At 35.1% G+C, this 16,573-nt stretch overlaps 1 protein-coding gene across 3 annotated transcripts in view; it reads right to left on the bottom strand.

The window, feature by feature from the left end:
- LOC144964810 (gonadotropin-releasing hormone II receptor-like) overlaps window positions 1-16,573 on the bottom strand; it is a 246,296-nt gene that overhangs the window by 182,274 nt on the left and 47,449 nt on the right. For all 3 annotated transcript variants that reach the window (XM_078899448.1, XM_078899447.1, XM_078899450.1), the window contains one exon: window positions 904-973. The gene's annotated coding sequence lies outside the window, so the exon portion shown is untranslated. The remainder of the gene's footprint in view (window positions 1-903; window positions 974-16,573) is intronic.

The raw sequence follows: 16,573 nt of genomic DNA, 5'->3' as shown, positions 1-16,573 counted from the left end.
GCCACAAATTGAGCTAGGGCGAGATGACTTATTCAAGACCACACAGCGCAGTAGCGGGTCATCGGGTACGAAGCAAAAACCATACCGCTGAGCCACGCTGCCCACTTTCTTCTCGAGAATAACTATTAGAGACTTTAACCTAAGTAAAAATCATTATGGCATCTTTATAAGAATGATAAAACAGTTGACTCATTATTAGAAGCCACCCTTATCTAACAATGGCTGCGTCATTCAACAACTCTCTCCGCCTTGAAAATATAAACCATCAGAATTGAGTTAACGTCGTGAATCATTTATATTTAAATTCAGATCCAAACGTTTTCGACAATCCGAGTGTTCTATTTTATCATATTTTCTTGAGAGACAACTTGTTTGAAAAAAAAGATATCTATCTATCTATCTATCTATCTATCTATCTATCTATCTATCTATCTATCTATCTATCTATCTATCTATCTATCTATCTATCTATCTATCTATCTACCTATCTATATATATATATATATATATATATATATATATATATATATATATATATATATATCCTTTTCATAGTAAATAAGAAGCTCCTGGAAACTTTGTACTATTCAAAATATTAAACAAAGATTACTATAATAGCTTTAAAAGCTTAATCATAATTGAATACTAAACATAATTCGCTCATGACACTTTATTTATGATTTTAAAATGTTAAAAGTTAAATGATACTTTGAATCCAGTTTATTATAGTTTTGTCATTGGGTCTTGAATCCTGAATCGTTCTGTGTTGTATTCTGTTCATTTGTTTTTAAAAGCTGCTCACATGCTAACCGAAACCAATATGTCTTTACCAGCAGAATGGTCATTGCTCAATTAAAAACAATTTATGGGGATATTTGATAGTAAGAAAGAGATGGACCTTACCCGCCTTCCAATTCTTAGAGTTGAAGGCTTTCCAAAAATTCCCCAACAGTTACTGGAAGAATTTTGTCACCTAGAGGAGGAAAAAACACAGCAAACAGTTTAGTTAATGTGAACTGCCATACATTAACAACAATCTTTTTTTCTCTCATAAAGTGACAGGTTTAAAAGTTTTTGAGCTGCCCGTAATTCATGGATATCTGAAGTAAAGTAAAACATTTCTTGTCAACTGAATAAAGACCTTTTGTCTGTGCACATATACTAGTGAATTTGTACATGTTTGTATACTGACCCAAAAACCGAGATACTGAGTCTACGAGATGTATCCCCGGGGTTAATAAGTATCCGATTTCAATGAAAAATCGTATTATTACACCCTACGTTTACATAATTGCAGCCTGATAACCGAACACAATTATGGGCTTAATTTAACATTGTTGTATTGACCAACATTTTGCTTTGGTCTGAGACGGCGTGAACTTATTTGCAGGACTGATAACCCAATTTATAATGGGCTCATTGTTATTATTGAAATCACAAAAACAACATTGTTCACTACAACAAGATAAACTAGGCCCATAATTTCATTGGGATGTCAGACCTGCATTTATGTACGACTTTTGAGAGTATTTCCATTACAACAATGAGCCCATAACAAGTTGGGCTATCAGACGTGCAAATAAATACACGTCGATTTCACTGTATTATCATATAATATAAGAAAACGTAGAACAAAATAGTAAAACTGAATAGAATATACATCATGAATTATTGTTTGTGTACAGCATTATCGGTCAGATATCTATCACTATTTATCTGTTTTAATAGGAAATAAGGTATTATAACGTAATAGAATAGAATATACATCATGAATTATTGTTTGTGTACAGCATTATCGGTCAGATATCTATCACTATTTATCTGTTTTAATAGGAAATAAGGTATTATAACGTAATAGAATAGAATATACATCATGAATTATTGTTTGTGTACAGCATTATCGGTCAGATATCTATCACTATTTATCTGTTTTAATAGGAAATAAGGTATTATAACGTAATAGAATAGAATATACATCATGAATTATTGTTTGTGAACAGCATTATCGGTCAGATATCTATCACTATTTATCTGTTTTAATAGGAAATAAGGTATTATAACGTAATAGAATAGAATATACATCATGAATTATTGTTTGTGTACAGCATTATCGGTCAGATATATATCACTATTTATTGACCCATGTTTTAAAAGGAAATAAGGTATTATAACGTGTAGAAGGTTGGATGGCGAATACACTACTTTTGATTTTTCTTCTTCAGCAGGATTACCAATCCTAACGCGAGCTTGATGGGAATTACCCTGGAAACTGTCGAAAGAAAGACTGGTTTTACCCACGTTACCACATTATTAGAAATATAATATTTATAACATCGCTTTTATAAGATCCTACTACATTTTATATAATCGTCAGCTTACAAAAACATTCATTTCTGAAAGACTCCTACCGTGTCTGAAAAAAGAGTAATGTTTCGTTATTAAGAGTAAACGTAAGAAATATTCTTATTGATAGAGATACACTTTAGCATTATGTCTTCATGTTTGGTAAGTCATAAGATTTGCAGTTCGAGACCAGACGTTTCTAAAAATAAGAATGTGATCTACTGGAGTATGGAGTGACAATTTGCGGTGGGTTTGATGTAGATATATGAGATAGAGATCAACATCCTGATCTTGCTGTAGTATAGTATAGTTAGTTATAGACATATAACTCATTCACTTAGAAATAGAAAATGTTTTTTTCCAACGGAAATCCATAGAATCCAGGATTATTCCTAGCCTCTCGAGTATAATTATTCAACAAGACATTCTTCTATGGTTGATGTGTTGGTAAAATTTGAATACCATTACCATATCTAAAACGCCATATTGTTACCTCCCCCCTGAAAGACTGTTATTAGTAATTTATTATATTATATCTACGATTGTTACTTCATAGAAAACTGGCCCATTTTCCGAGTGTTGTTAATTAGACTATTTATATTCACTCAGTCATTCTTTATTAATCTATCTAGATAAAAAATATAATTCCCTAAATATATGTTAATAAGAATACAAGAAGATTGAATAATGGTTTTACATTGTTTTTCCATATCAAGTCTCTAAACACCACAAAAGGTTGCGATTATCTAAGAAATGATTTTAAAATGATAAGCTTCAGAGTTAAAACCCAAGACTTTAAATGATTGAGAAATAATGAGCCGCAAATAGTTGTGAGCTGTCAAAATCAATGTACAATAACTATTGGCTAAAATAAAAATAAAAATAAAAAACAATTAATTTATCCCACCTTTTTCGAGCTGCTTTACCGTTTTAATTCGTTTTGTTGTTGGCAGAGGATTAGTTCTCAACACAAAACATTTCTTATTATGTATTATTTAACGAGATTACCAGTTCAGTACCATACTCTGGAAAGACATGTATTTAAACATTTTGCCAGAAATCCATCCCTCAAATATCAATTGATTTAAATGAACCTAATCTTGGCAAAAACTCTCAAATCTAGGACCTCGTGCTAGAAAAGCTTTAATGATGTACCAAGCCAACAGCAACGTCATAAGTGTAAGAAGCGAAATGACACCTGTTAGACTTGACCTAAATTACACTGTTATCGGCAAGATATTCAATTTACAGATGAGGGGGAAAAATTAGTCCTTCAGAGCCATCAGTTCCTCAGAGTCGGAGTCTATATTGGTAAACGGGCAATAGCAATTGCTCGCTACCTTTGGATACGACGCAAGTCTATCGCAGAGTAGTTTCCGCCAGGTCTAACACACCCAGCTACTGCTGAGTAGACAGAGGGGCCAGAAAAAAAATTCGGATCTCAGCCCCTTTGCACCTGAAGCAAGTGCTCCACCAACTGAACTTTTGGGGGGCCCCTTTACAAAGGAGTATGGCGAGAAAATGTGAATAAAGAGCCTTTTCAAAGACTCGCCTTTGCGCCACCCACAGTGGGGTCCTATCCCGGGTTCTATCTGTCATAAGCTAAGTGTCGTACAACACCTCCAAAATACCCTTACAACACAAGTACGCCATGTGATATTGAGCTTGGTCGATGGTCGGACTGGTGAGACCACAATCGTTTAAAACTTTGGGAACGACCTTTTATTCCTTATATTCCTTAAGTTCTGAGGGGATGGACAAGATTACCAAAATTGAGTTAAGAACAAAAGCGGTTAGAATTACCAAAATCAGAGATGGCATCTTCTTTTCTAGTCTAATCAAATGCAGGTCGTCAATAAAGATCATCCATGTTCGCTCTTTTACGTCCTGTAATCTTAAGAATATGCACACACACACACACACACACACACATATATATATATATATATATATATATATATATATATATATATATATATATATATATCAGACCTGCCATTTTACCGACACAAAAAATCAGGACCAAGGTCTCAAAAAATCAGGACACAGGAAAAAAAATCAGGACGCTTGAAAATAAGGGACTGTGACTGGTGATTGACGATTGAACGAATGGTGTGCACGAAATTGAAATAAACCACAACACAGGTATCGATGTCTTTTATGAAACAATAACACATACGAATTCATTCCCGTCTGCCCATACTATAAAAAGAAATACTTATGACTGGGCAACATTACCGATATCATTATATCGATACCACACAATGGAGTGGGGATATGTTATACACATCCGGTTCATACGGTTACCTCATCATTTGAATACCGCTAAAAAAAAAATCTCCGTCAATTTTTTTTTTCTAACTAAAAAAATTCGGGTAAAAAGAAAAATCGGGACGCGAGAGAGAAAAATCAGGAAATCGGCTCAGCAGCAAATTTCGCATAAATATCGGGACGGTCCCGATTAAATCGGCACAAACGTCCAAAGAGTATGGCGAATACTTCGCTGTAGAAATTAATGGCTATTGTAAGAATGTACAAACACAGACGACTCATGCCGTGTGAATTGATGAGTTGATTCGATAAGACAGCAGGGGACATGTGCAAAGAAAGTTAAAATTCCTTAGCATGGTTTATTTGGGGAGATACAAAATAAACTTTACACTTCCATTTATTTTTTGACAGTGTCAATATACTACTTATTTCATAAAACGATCGACAAAGACATTTACAATAATAATCCGTGGCCATCAAGAACTCAATGGAGATTCAAATTGGCTTGTTTATTCAGATGGCATGCAGTTTGTCCGTACTATGAAAAATGCATTTCTTTTCCCATTAAAAAATACCATTAATTTTCAAATATCGATCGATTAAAATGTCACAACTTAAGCCTATGGTGGGAGCTGCTTGAAGTCTGGGATCATAAAAATACTATTATCATGTCCAAGCTTAGAAACGTTATTCTCAAAACCTGTCTGTTGAATTGCACTGATGTTTTGCATGGTTACTCCTATAACCACGAACAAACAAAATTATTTTTTCCATTTGAAAAAAAAACCCCACAGATTAAGGATTTTGCTTATTTGCGTTATTTATAAACATTTACGGTTACTCAGTTCAACTTTCAGATGCCTTACAGTACAATGCCTTGACCTAAAACGGTTATTATTTCAAAATTAGTGATGTCAAGCAGCAAATATTTCAATGATAACATGTTTGCACTTAAGCCCTTTCATCTGTGTTCTAAATCCGATCAATTGGATTATTCATGTCGCAATACAGTCGCTCACTTTTAGCTTCAATATTGCACAAGGGGCGGTTTTTTGGGCTTTTCTTTTTAAAAACTTGTAATTACCTATTTTAGGCGTTTATAATCATACTATATCGTGATTATAGGTTAAAAAACAACTGTTTTGGTGAAATAGATACGTTATCTGTCTTTGATTGACACCCGTTTGCGTCCTGATTTGGGGGTCTGGCATCAAAAAGTACAACAATCTTCTGGCAAATTTTCCGCTAAAACTAATGAAGGAATAACCTCCATAATTCTTCCCTCTTATCATCATTGTAGCATTTTGTGTCACCATTGAGAGATAAATCTTTAGCCTATGGGAATTTTATAAGAACATTACAAATTTGCGAATCAAAATTGTTTTACAAAATTGATGTTAGAAATGTATAATTTGGATGATAAGACAAAATACACATACCCTATCAAAATATATCTCTTTGGTGACATAATATATTGTCTCTGTGATAACTGTGGAAATTCTAAGACCATTATAATGGAATATATTCTGAGAAATATTTGACACAGTATCCAATACCCCTAGAAAAAGTACATATTGAGGAAATAGCAAAATAGCTTTCCGTTTTTCACTTTTCTTACTAACTATAGATCTGTAGGGGTCTACCCCTTTCGACCGTGTTTCTTTTTCGTGCCTTTATAGTATATTTTGAGAAGTTGGACTTCAAGAATATTATTTCTAAGATAATAAAATATCGCTTTCCACCAAAATCTCTAAATCAGTCTTTTAAAGGATTTTCATAATTATTAGACCCAAACTGGCCAAATAGATTCAAAGCAATGATTTTCAATGTCATGGTATTACATATTGCATTTAATATGAACTGTCAAACACTTAAGAATGGAAAGTTAGAAGGTCGAAACAGTAAATGAAAATAACCAGAAGATTTTTTACCAATCAAAACATTGAATTGGTGACCCAAATTCACACGTGCTCGGACAAACATAGTTGGTTGTTTGTAAACAACAACCTGACTGATATATCTCTCTCTCTCTCTCTCTCTCTCTCTCTCTCTCTCTCTCTCTCTCTCTCTCTCTCTCTCATCATTGTTATTGATGTTATAGCGTAAAATGAGTGACTACTTATCGCACGATTTTCTCGATCATAATATAACAAATTATTAATTTACACAAGCGGTAGAACATTTGGTATTTTATTTAGACACATATCATCGATAGTAAAACCTGTGTATGGTTTGCCTTGTCTCGCAATCGCTTTTATTCTTCGCATTATGATGACAGGCCGAGGGGCGTGGTTATCTAGGTGTCTATTACGTTACGATTATACCAATGAATAAACGTACGCCAATATTACAATAATCATGATATGTGTTCACAAAACGTAGACATTCGTGCAATTTAACATTGCGGCAAAGATCAAATCTGTGTCACTGCTGAGGCCAGGAATGAGAGGACGGTGAATTCAATTAATGTTTTTATTGTTTTTTTCTTTCTTTTCTTTCTTTCCCTTTTTTTGTGTTGTTGTTGTTGTTCTCGTTTGCGTTTTTTGTAATTTTCTGAACTGTAAACATTAATGTTTTTATCCGCGTTGCACATTGACATTTTACTAATATAACCTTAAGAGTTATCTTTTTTTTAAATTTAGGGATTTGAAATTCGGGAAAAATATTTCTTTGGTCGTGGATATATGTAATATGTAATATCCATGCAAAATTTTACTGACTGCAATACTACAAACAGTTATAAAGCTATCCATCTCAACCCTTGGATATGCATTGGATTCACTAGTCTGATGTCACGTCGCCCAGCAACGGCGAGCAGCCTGGTTCTAAACAAAAATATGGGTATTCTTCATGCTGGCTAGAACTTTTCATATGTCATGTGATCAAAATATAAAAAAGTAAAGACATGATCATATTTATAATGTTTTTATCCTCTGGATACACTTTTATGCTCGTCGGGGAAATATTTCATGAGGGCGTCCGCCTTTGTCCCGATAGTTTAGAGCAAGTTACTAAGTAACCATGCGTCATTACGAGGGAAGTGGAACAACATGACTGTTGAAGGCTATTATGACACGAACAATAACAAAAATGTGAAAATGGAATAGTACAAACAATGGACATTTCTGTTACAAACCATTCATCAGCAAAGCAATAAACAAAGGAACGTCGAAACAATAAATTAAGAAAAATTGAGTTGAAACGTTCTTTTGCTTATTGTTTTGCCGATGAAAGGTTGAGTCCGAGGCGACAATTCTTCGTAATGTTTTCATCTGACGCTATTCCATTTTCACCATTTGTTCGCGTCTTTAGCCTGAAACATCTTTGAATTCTCAAGCTTGAAACGTCTTGACTTGCGCTAAGTCATTTTAATCCATCGATATGATGTCATCTTTTTATGGTCATTTTTTTTTTATTGAGTTCTGTGAGAGGACGCTCAGATGATATGATGTCGTCAATGTAAAATTCTCCTCCTTACACCTCTCTCTCTCTCTCTCTCTCTCTCTCTCTCTCTCTCTCTCTCTCTCTCTCTCTCTCTCTCTATCTATATATCTATCTATCTATCTATCTATCTGTCTGTCTCTCTCTCTCTTTCTTTCTTTCTTTCTTTCTTTCATTCTCTCTCTCAATCTCTCCCACGCACGCACACACACACACACACAAACACACACATACACACACACCCACACAAACACACAGCCACACACACACACACACATTACCTAACTTTGTCGTCAAAACTCATTTTCTGATTCATGTCTTAATTCTTGACTCCTCTCCCATAAAATTAGAACATTCATTGCAGCATTATAAGTGTACTTCTATGATCCAAGTTGAAAATCTTCATCCAATTCGAAAAGTAATTGATTTCCATTGATTTCTAATGACGATAAAACATGTTGATGTGCAATGTGCTTTCAAACTGTTGTGTTTTCATTTAAAAACATATAAAAATAAGTACAGAGCACTTGACATATGCAACATATATGCCTTTCAGCAGTGGTTTAATATGCCATTTTATTGGTCGATAAAATCTAAACTTTAGGTGGAATACGGTGAAGAGCATGTCTATTTTGGAGAAAGATAAATTAAAAATAAAATAAAGAATATAACATATTTGTATTCCGTGTCTCAATACGGTAATATGCCGATATGAACCAGACACTGATAATTTGACTTTAATATCAAATTTATGAAGTTTTAATTTAATGATTACATTCCATTGATAAGAATAAAAATGAGTTCCTCTGACTACTGAAAACTAAACTTTTGGTATTGCTAACCGCTATTATTCTAATCTCAACTTTCTGATTTTTGTCCATCGCGTTATATCACCGAAATGTTGAGGTCAATAAAACATATCAGTCTCAATTTTGGTAAGCCAAAGTCCATTTCAAAAGAATAAAGGATTCTGGCATAAAATGACAAAACAAGAACTTTCCATTTGGCCAGACGATATTTAAATCGGAAATCCTCTGATTAAAATGACCATCAACTTATCAACCATTTATAAATGTGAGCCAATGAGTCTAAACAGTATTATGTTGGAATAGACTAGAAAAAGAAATCTGAGATTGAAATATAAATTATCTGAATTACGAAATTTAAGTGTGTTATGGTTAAGAAAATAATTGACTCTCTCTCTCTCCTGTAAATGGTTTTATTTAAACTAAAAATTTGACAGTTCGTGTTAAAGTTGAAATGCCGTTTTGGTCGAGGATTGGTTAAAAGTCTGGGAGCTTTGAAGAAGTTCAAGGGCTTGAAGTTATTTCATTCATGTTTATTATTTCATATCGTAACAATTGTCTGTTACATGAAAAGTAATAATATCATCTCGTGTATTTTTTCCAGATCTAACCTAGGCTCAGTCGCTGTTGGTGATATATATATATTGACGACATAGTAAAATGTCCAATTGTTACCATCAATCTGATGTGGTGATTTTTTAGTCACATAAATAAACTTGTTTGTTATTAGAAAACGATTGTTTCTTCTGACCACCTCTGAGCACTATTTGTGGATACCTGCGCTACATCAGATAAGGATACGAATGTCTATGTATGCTTGTGTTTGTATGTGTGCATATATGTGTGTTGTGAAACTTTGAAAATAACTAGTTCTTCAAAGCCCATGAATCGTAATTATCTCGTATTTTAGCCAGAATGCTATCTATTAGGCATGTCTAGGAGACCTAGCTTATCAATTACATGTAGGTGGAAAGGGGTATCGGAAATATCGTTGAACTTGGGATCAGAATGCGTTACTTTGCACATGGAGCCTGTTCTCAACTAAGCTAAGAGAGAGAGAGAGAGAGAGAGAGAGAGAGAGAGAGAGAGAGAGAGTCGAAAGAAGATTATGTATTTGACCTTTTCTATGCAGTTTGTTATTAGGCATCTCCGTTTTCCGGGAGTTGTCAATGGGTTATTAGATCAGCTGCGCGGCTATGTTGTCTTGTGGTATAACACTCGCTTCCGGATTGGAAGGTCCTGGAGTCGGGGCATAGTTGAGTCCTTGGAAAAGGCTCGTTGCTCACATTCTCTCACCGTATTCAGGTTTAAAATGAGTACCTGGCCGTCAACAGCGTTGTCTCTGTCCGAAAAAAAATTGTAATATCAACTAACAGGCGTTATGTCACGCCTACATGTCCTGTGTTGCTTAGCGCTTGCAAAGCGCTTTGAGCACGTTTAGTGGATATTGAGCGATATAAAAGCTGAAGTTTTTTGTTTTTTGTTTTTTTTCTTTTCTTAGGTCTCAGGAGACCTGTTGGTATTGGTTTGCAGTAGCGTTTAAACAAAGATCAATAACAAAATTTGAGAACCAGTTTATCTCCGTGTCTCAGGAGGTGTCAATCAGAGATTGTTTGATAATCTGTTCTTTTCTTTGGTCTCTGAAGATCTGAAGGATTGGTTTGCATTAGTATTGGACATATCAAGAGTAATTAAAGTTGGAATAAGGCGTGTCTCTATGCAGTAAGACTGGATATTGTGCTTGAACAAAGAGGCTATTTTGAATTTTGTTTTCCCTGGAGAGAGATGTAGTGATGGGGCGAGGGAGGAAGAGAGAGAGAGAGAGAGAGAGAGTGAGAGAGAGGGATGGTGAGAACAGTAAGTGAGTGATAGAAAAAAGGCAAAACAAATAGCATAGAGAGAAGGGGATAGGGTGGCGAGGTAAGGCGTATGAATAAAGGGAAGAGAGAAAAAGAGAGGGAGAGAGAGAGAAAGAGAGAGAGAGAGAGAGAGAGAGAGAGAGAGAGAGAGAGAGGGGAAATAAGCAGAAACACAAATAGCTAATTACGGGGATAAACAGATAGATATTTGGATGGATGAATTGATATATAGCTAGAGATCGTGATTTTGATATAATGAACTTAGCATTTTTATTGATTAGATCGCACCGGTGGGTGAACAAAAACAAATGCTGATGACACAAAAGCTTGGAAAAAGAGAGATAGTGTAAGAGAGTAAGCTTATGCAAGACATTTACGCAAGAATTTTGATAAAAACATGACAATAAAACACGGCAAATATTAGAAAGAACCATGGGAGTAGCTGCAGGAGATTGTATTTATTCTCGGTTGTCTCCACAAAACACGGTGGTTGCAACTCAGGGGATACGTATAAAAAACTCAGCGGATATCATCAACAGATTGATGCTATTTTTGGTTCTTATTCATAAAATGCGGTCATTTATCAAAATACTTTTATTTCATAAGAGGCGGGATTTGATAGTAATATTCGAGAAAATTCTTGTTGTTTTTATTATACAAGTTGTGTATGATTCGCTATTACTTGAAAGAGGCAGGTTTTGAATATTATTTTGGGATGTCAAAAGTCAGTAGGAGTGGCCAAAAATAATTGTGGGATAGTTTACGATAGGGTTCAAAACAGAGTGTTTCTATTCTACATGTCATTCTTTGATTCTTTCTTTTATTCTTTTCGACTTCACTTTGAGCGGCACATGTTAACTTTTGTGCTCGCCATCATTGATTGAATTTTACGGACCTAGAAAATATTCAACGCATATTGAAAATGGTTACATAGGCAAAATGAATTTACATTTGGATTGATTTTACGGATTTGGAATTTATGAAACTGATTGAACCATGACCATGCTATTTGATTTGGATTTGGAATTTATCACAACAAATAAAGCAGTAAGAAATGAAACTTGGAATCTGGACTTTTATTTGAATGTCTTGATGTTGTACATTCAATTATCATCATCGGCCCTTGAACTCTTTAGTCATTATTAACATCTACAACATAACGCAAAGAAATAACAATACCATCTCTATCAAAAAAACACTATATGATCACAAGCCATTACATATGTGTGCAACTACGCCACAATAGGGGGAAAGACTGCGAGTATGATTCCGAGAGTGAGTAAGGCGGAGAGAGACATAAAGAGATTCAAGAAAGAAAGAAAGAAAGAGAGAGAGAGAGAGAGAGAGAGAGAGAGAGAGAGAGAGAGAGATGAAGAAGAAGAAGAAGAAGAAGAAGAAAGCATATTCAATGTGTATGTTTTCAGCTTATACGTGACCGTGGATGTTTCTTAGTTCCTCCCATGGAAAAGGGAAAATTACTACAGATTCATATAAAAACCTTTCGTTTTTCTTTCAGATTAATTTCACCGAATTTAGCATAACTCGGCACGCTCGTGTGACAAGGTCAATTAACAATATAGCATTCTTTCACGGGTTTGAATAATTTATTAAACAACTCGTGAGTTCTTTGCCGCGATAAAAAAAATTGATTTAATAAATCCAAACTCGTGAAAGAATACATTTATTCCACTCCTCAAAGTAATTTTCTTAGACATTTCATAACCAATAAGTTGTAAATAAGTTTTGTTGTTTTTTAATAACCAAGAGATGGGTATTCTAAATTTGCTGTAAATGTATACATAGCTATGCTAGAATGTTATGTTGTACCCCGACTTGGTGAACATCAGCCAAAGAGATTATTTAAAGTAAACCGGTGCCCCTCCATTAGAGATAGGCCGTTCGCGAATTTCCCAACGACACGTTTCCAGACGGATAGATCAGGAAAGATGGACTCGAATGCCTGGTCGCTTTGATCACGTGAATTCTCCGTATGTCTATTTCCTTGAAGGCTCCATACACGCTCAGTTTTTATCGAGGGTCGATCGTCGATCAGGCAAACCGGAGTGAAAATGTAAAGTGTGTGGCCAAATACCTGGCCGACGAGCAGAGGGACGGTCGGTCGCTCGCAAAGCCCGCCTTGCTTAATATTTTTCGAGGCGATCGGCGATCGGGGGCGTGGCAGTATTAAAAAATTGGACAATGTTTTCGGATTTTCGCTATTTTGACGTCAGATTCGTGGTCAGCGTCAACTTTACAATAGGTTTGATACCAAGAACTATGTTTTTCCTACAAAAATTGATGAAATTAGCAATAAATTTGGATTAATATTGAGGCTATGTGGCCGACAGAACAGTGCCCCTCCCTGTTCTGTGATGGGGTCTAGTGGTATGACTCTCGCTTTCGTATCAGAAGGTCCAGGTTTTGAGACCCGCTCTGAGTGGCGCAGGGTTGAGTCCTTGTAAAAGGCTCTTTACTCACATTCTCTCACCGTACTCAGGTGTAAAATGAGTACATGGCCGTTCGTTGTCTTTGTCGGAAAAAAATTGTAATATCGCCTGACAGGTGTCATGTCTCGTCCTTCATGTTTAGTATTGCTGTTGGCTTAGGACCCTTGTAAAGCGCTTTGAGCACGTCTTGTGGATATTCCGCCAAATAAATGCTGTATTATTTTTTTAAAATAAAATTTTTATAAATTATCAGGAAGAGGCAGACGAAAAAAAGGTTTCGTTCTGGATCACCGTAAAATTTATAATGGATTCCATACAAAATAAAACAGTTTTCCGACTTTCGTAATTTCCATTGTAATGACATATTATGACAGTTACTATCATTATGAACCTTTTTAATTTTATTTTTTTTTTGGTTGTACTTTTTTTTTTCTCCTCGTTGACGCGACATCACGGTCGACTTTGACACATACAATAATTTGGGATTGGCAGATGCCAAAAAGCCTTGACTACGTGATGACAGGGGTGGGCACTGTAACCTTGAATTATAATCTACAAACAACGCCCCCCCCCCCCAAAAAAAAAAAGAAGAACAAAAAGAGCTGTGTGCGTGTGTGTGGTGGAGGAGGGGGGGGGGGTGAGAATGCGAGTAGTCCCGAGGAGTACCCGTTTAACCTGCCACGGGAGCATTGTCGATTTGTTTTATAAATAATAATAATAATAATAATAATAATAATAATAATAATAATAATATAATAATAATAATAATAATAATAATAATAATAATAATAATAATAATAATAATAATAATAATAATAATAAATAATAATAATAATAATAATAATAATGATAATAATAATAATAATAATGATAATAATGATAATAATAATAATAATAATAATAATAATAATAATAATAATAATAATAATAATAATAATAATAATAATAATAATAATAATAATAATAATAATAATAATAATAATAATAATAATAATTATCATCATCATCATCATCATCATAATCATAATAATCATAATAATAATAAAAATGACGATAAATAACAAATCTTTATTGTCCACATAATGGAAAAATTTCCGTGGTCTACGTTGCTTTTAAACTTAAATCGGATTGCAAATGTATTGATGTTGTGCGTATTGGAAAAATACCTACGACATCTCCATCGGGGTATAACATATTAACACACAAAACTGCAAACCCGAACGTTCATAGTCTGATTGATATAACTTAGTGATAAGTTAATTATAAAAATGGCTGTCTAAAAGCAATAACAACGGGTTGACTAACGTCAAATTCATTCCTTCTATTGATGCTCTGTGTTAAATTAAAATACTCACAAAGTCCGCCAGCAAGAAATATCACTCCAGCCCAAAAATGTACATGGAACCTTGAACGTTATAGTCTGATATATTTTAATGAGAACTAATCATAAAAATGGGTGTCTAAAAACAATAACAATGAGATAAGTGACGTCAATTTGGTTCCTTCTATAAATATCCAAGAACTTTACTCACTCCATCCGCTCCCTCCTCCTTCAATACATATGTATCTATTCTCTCATCACTTTTTTGTGCGGCTATGCATGTGGTCTTGTGATATGACACTCGCCTTTGGATCGGACGGTACTAGGTTTGAGTCCCGCTCTGAGTGGCGCATAATTGAGTCCTTGGAATACTCGCATTCTCTCACCTTGTTCACTGCTAAAATGAGTACCTCGCTGTTTACAGCGTCGTCTTTGTCCGGAAACAATTGCAATATCGCTTAACAGTCATGTCTCGTCTAACATTTTTTATGTTGGCCAAGGACCCTTATAAAGTGATTTGAGCACCTTTATTGAATATAGCGGTATATATAGCGCAAGCAAATGTTTCTCTCTCTCTCTCTCTCTCTCTCTCTCTCTCTCTCTCTCTCTCTTTCTCTCTCTCTCTCTCTTCTCTCTCTCTCTCTCTCTCTCTCTCTCTCCCTCTCTCTCCCTCTCTCTCTCTCTCTCGACATGTTAGATTATTATAGCTATTGCTATATATGATGCGAATATCTTGGACGGTTATTGATGCTATGAGTTTAGGTAAAATGCTCACAACATCCGCCAGTCGGAAATAACGTACCGTCACACAAAACTACGAGTAACCTTGAACGCTAAAAGTCTGATTGATATAATTTAGTGAGAACTAATTACCAAAATGGCTGCCTTAATACAATAACAAAGAGTGGAATGATGTCAATTTCGTTCCTTCAACAGTCTAATTGATATAATTTAGTGAGAAGTAATCACTATTGTGCGCAAGATGAAAGATAGAATAACAGACAGTAACTGGGATCGATTCTGTCTGCCACATAGCCTCACTATTAATTAAAATTTCTTTCTAATTTCACCAATTTTTGGAGTAAACACACAGTTCTTAGTATCAAACCTATTGTAAATTTGACGCTGATCACGAATCCGACGTGAAAACAGCGAAAATGCCACGCGCCCGATCGCCGATCGCCTCAAAAATATCTCTCCGTGTGTGGGTAAAAATCATCTGCGATTAACGCAGGGATCGGGTCACAGCGACCCAGCAGTGCCTGTTCGGCGATCGTACCGCGATGAGAACTGTGCGTGTATGGGCCCTCTTGGGGCTATATCAGAGACAACGTTTTCCACCTCCCGTACCAGATGTAGACATACTTACTATGAAATAAGAGCTGTCATTGTATTATGTCACGTTTTAGAAAATAAAATCAGAATTTATGGTCGAAAATGTGAGATGAGTTTAACATCATTCTTCTATTAAGAAGAATTAATGATATATCTTCTGCAATTTAAATGCTACTGTAAAGCGCTTTGGGCAACTTAAGTGGATATTATATAGAGGCTCATGCTTTTTTTGCCATTTATTTTTTTACTAAGTCGCAGGCATAGAGCGGTGCGAAGGCTCAATCGGTAAATTCTTGAGACGGACCTAGCTCTACTCCGCAGTGCGACATCTAATAGCTGATGTAGCCAAAAATACTCTCTAGTTAATAGCTGGTGATTGCTACTGTCTGCGTCGAGTCACGTAAATTGAAGCAAAATGTCCTCGTGAACCAGATGACAAGAAAATACTTCTATTAAATTTTTTTGTATGATTTCCGAGTTTTTAGATACTTTTTCTCGATGACATCTGCAAAATAGCGATCTCTGATAAACCTTTAAATTTTGAAAAGTGAATATAATGTTTTTTACATTGAAAGTATAGATAAATGTTCTCAACAGTATTCGATCCCTTCTTCCTCCCTATGCCCATTGACCCCTGACAGTGATAGAGCTGCAGGTCTTAATACGTTATGATTACAATTGTGATCTTCCTTTCCATGAACTTAATATATTTGTGAAGGGAGCGATCGCCATGCTTCATAACTTTCTCCA

This window comes from Berghia stephanieae, chromosome 2 (assembly GCF_034508935.2).
Source record: "Berghia stephanieae isolate SIO BIC M18660-M18661 chromosome 2, UCSD_Bste_1.3, whole genome shotgun sequence".
NCBI lineage: Eukaryota > Metazoa > Mollusca > Gastropoda > Nudibranchia > Aeolidiidae > Berghia > Berghia stephanieae.
This window is presented reverse-complemented; position numbering and strand designations above follow the sequence as displayed.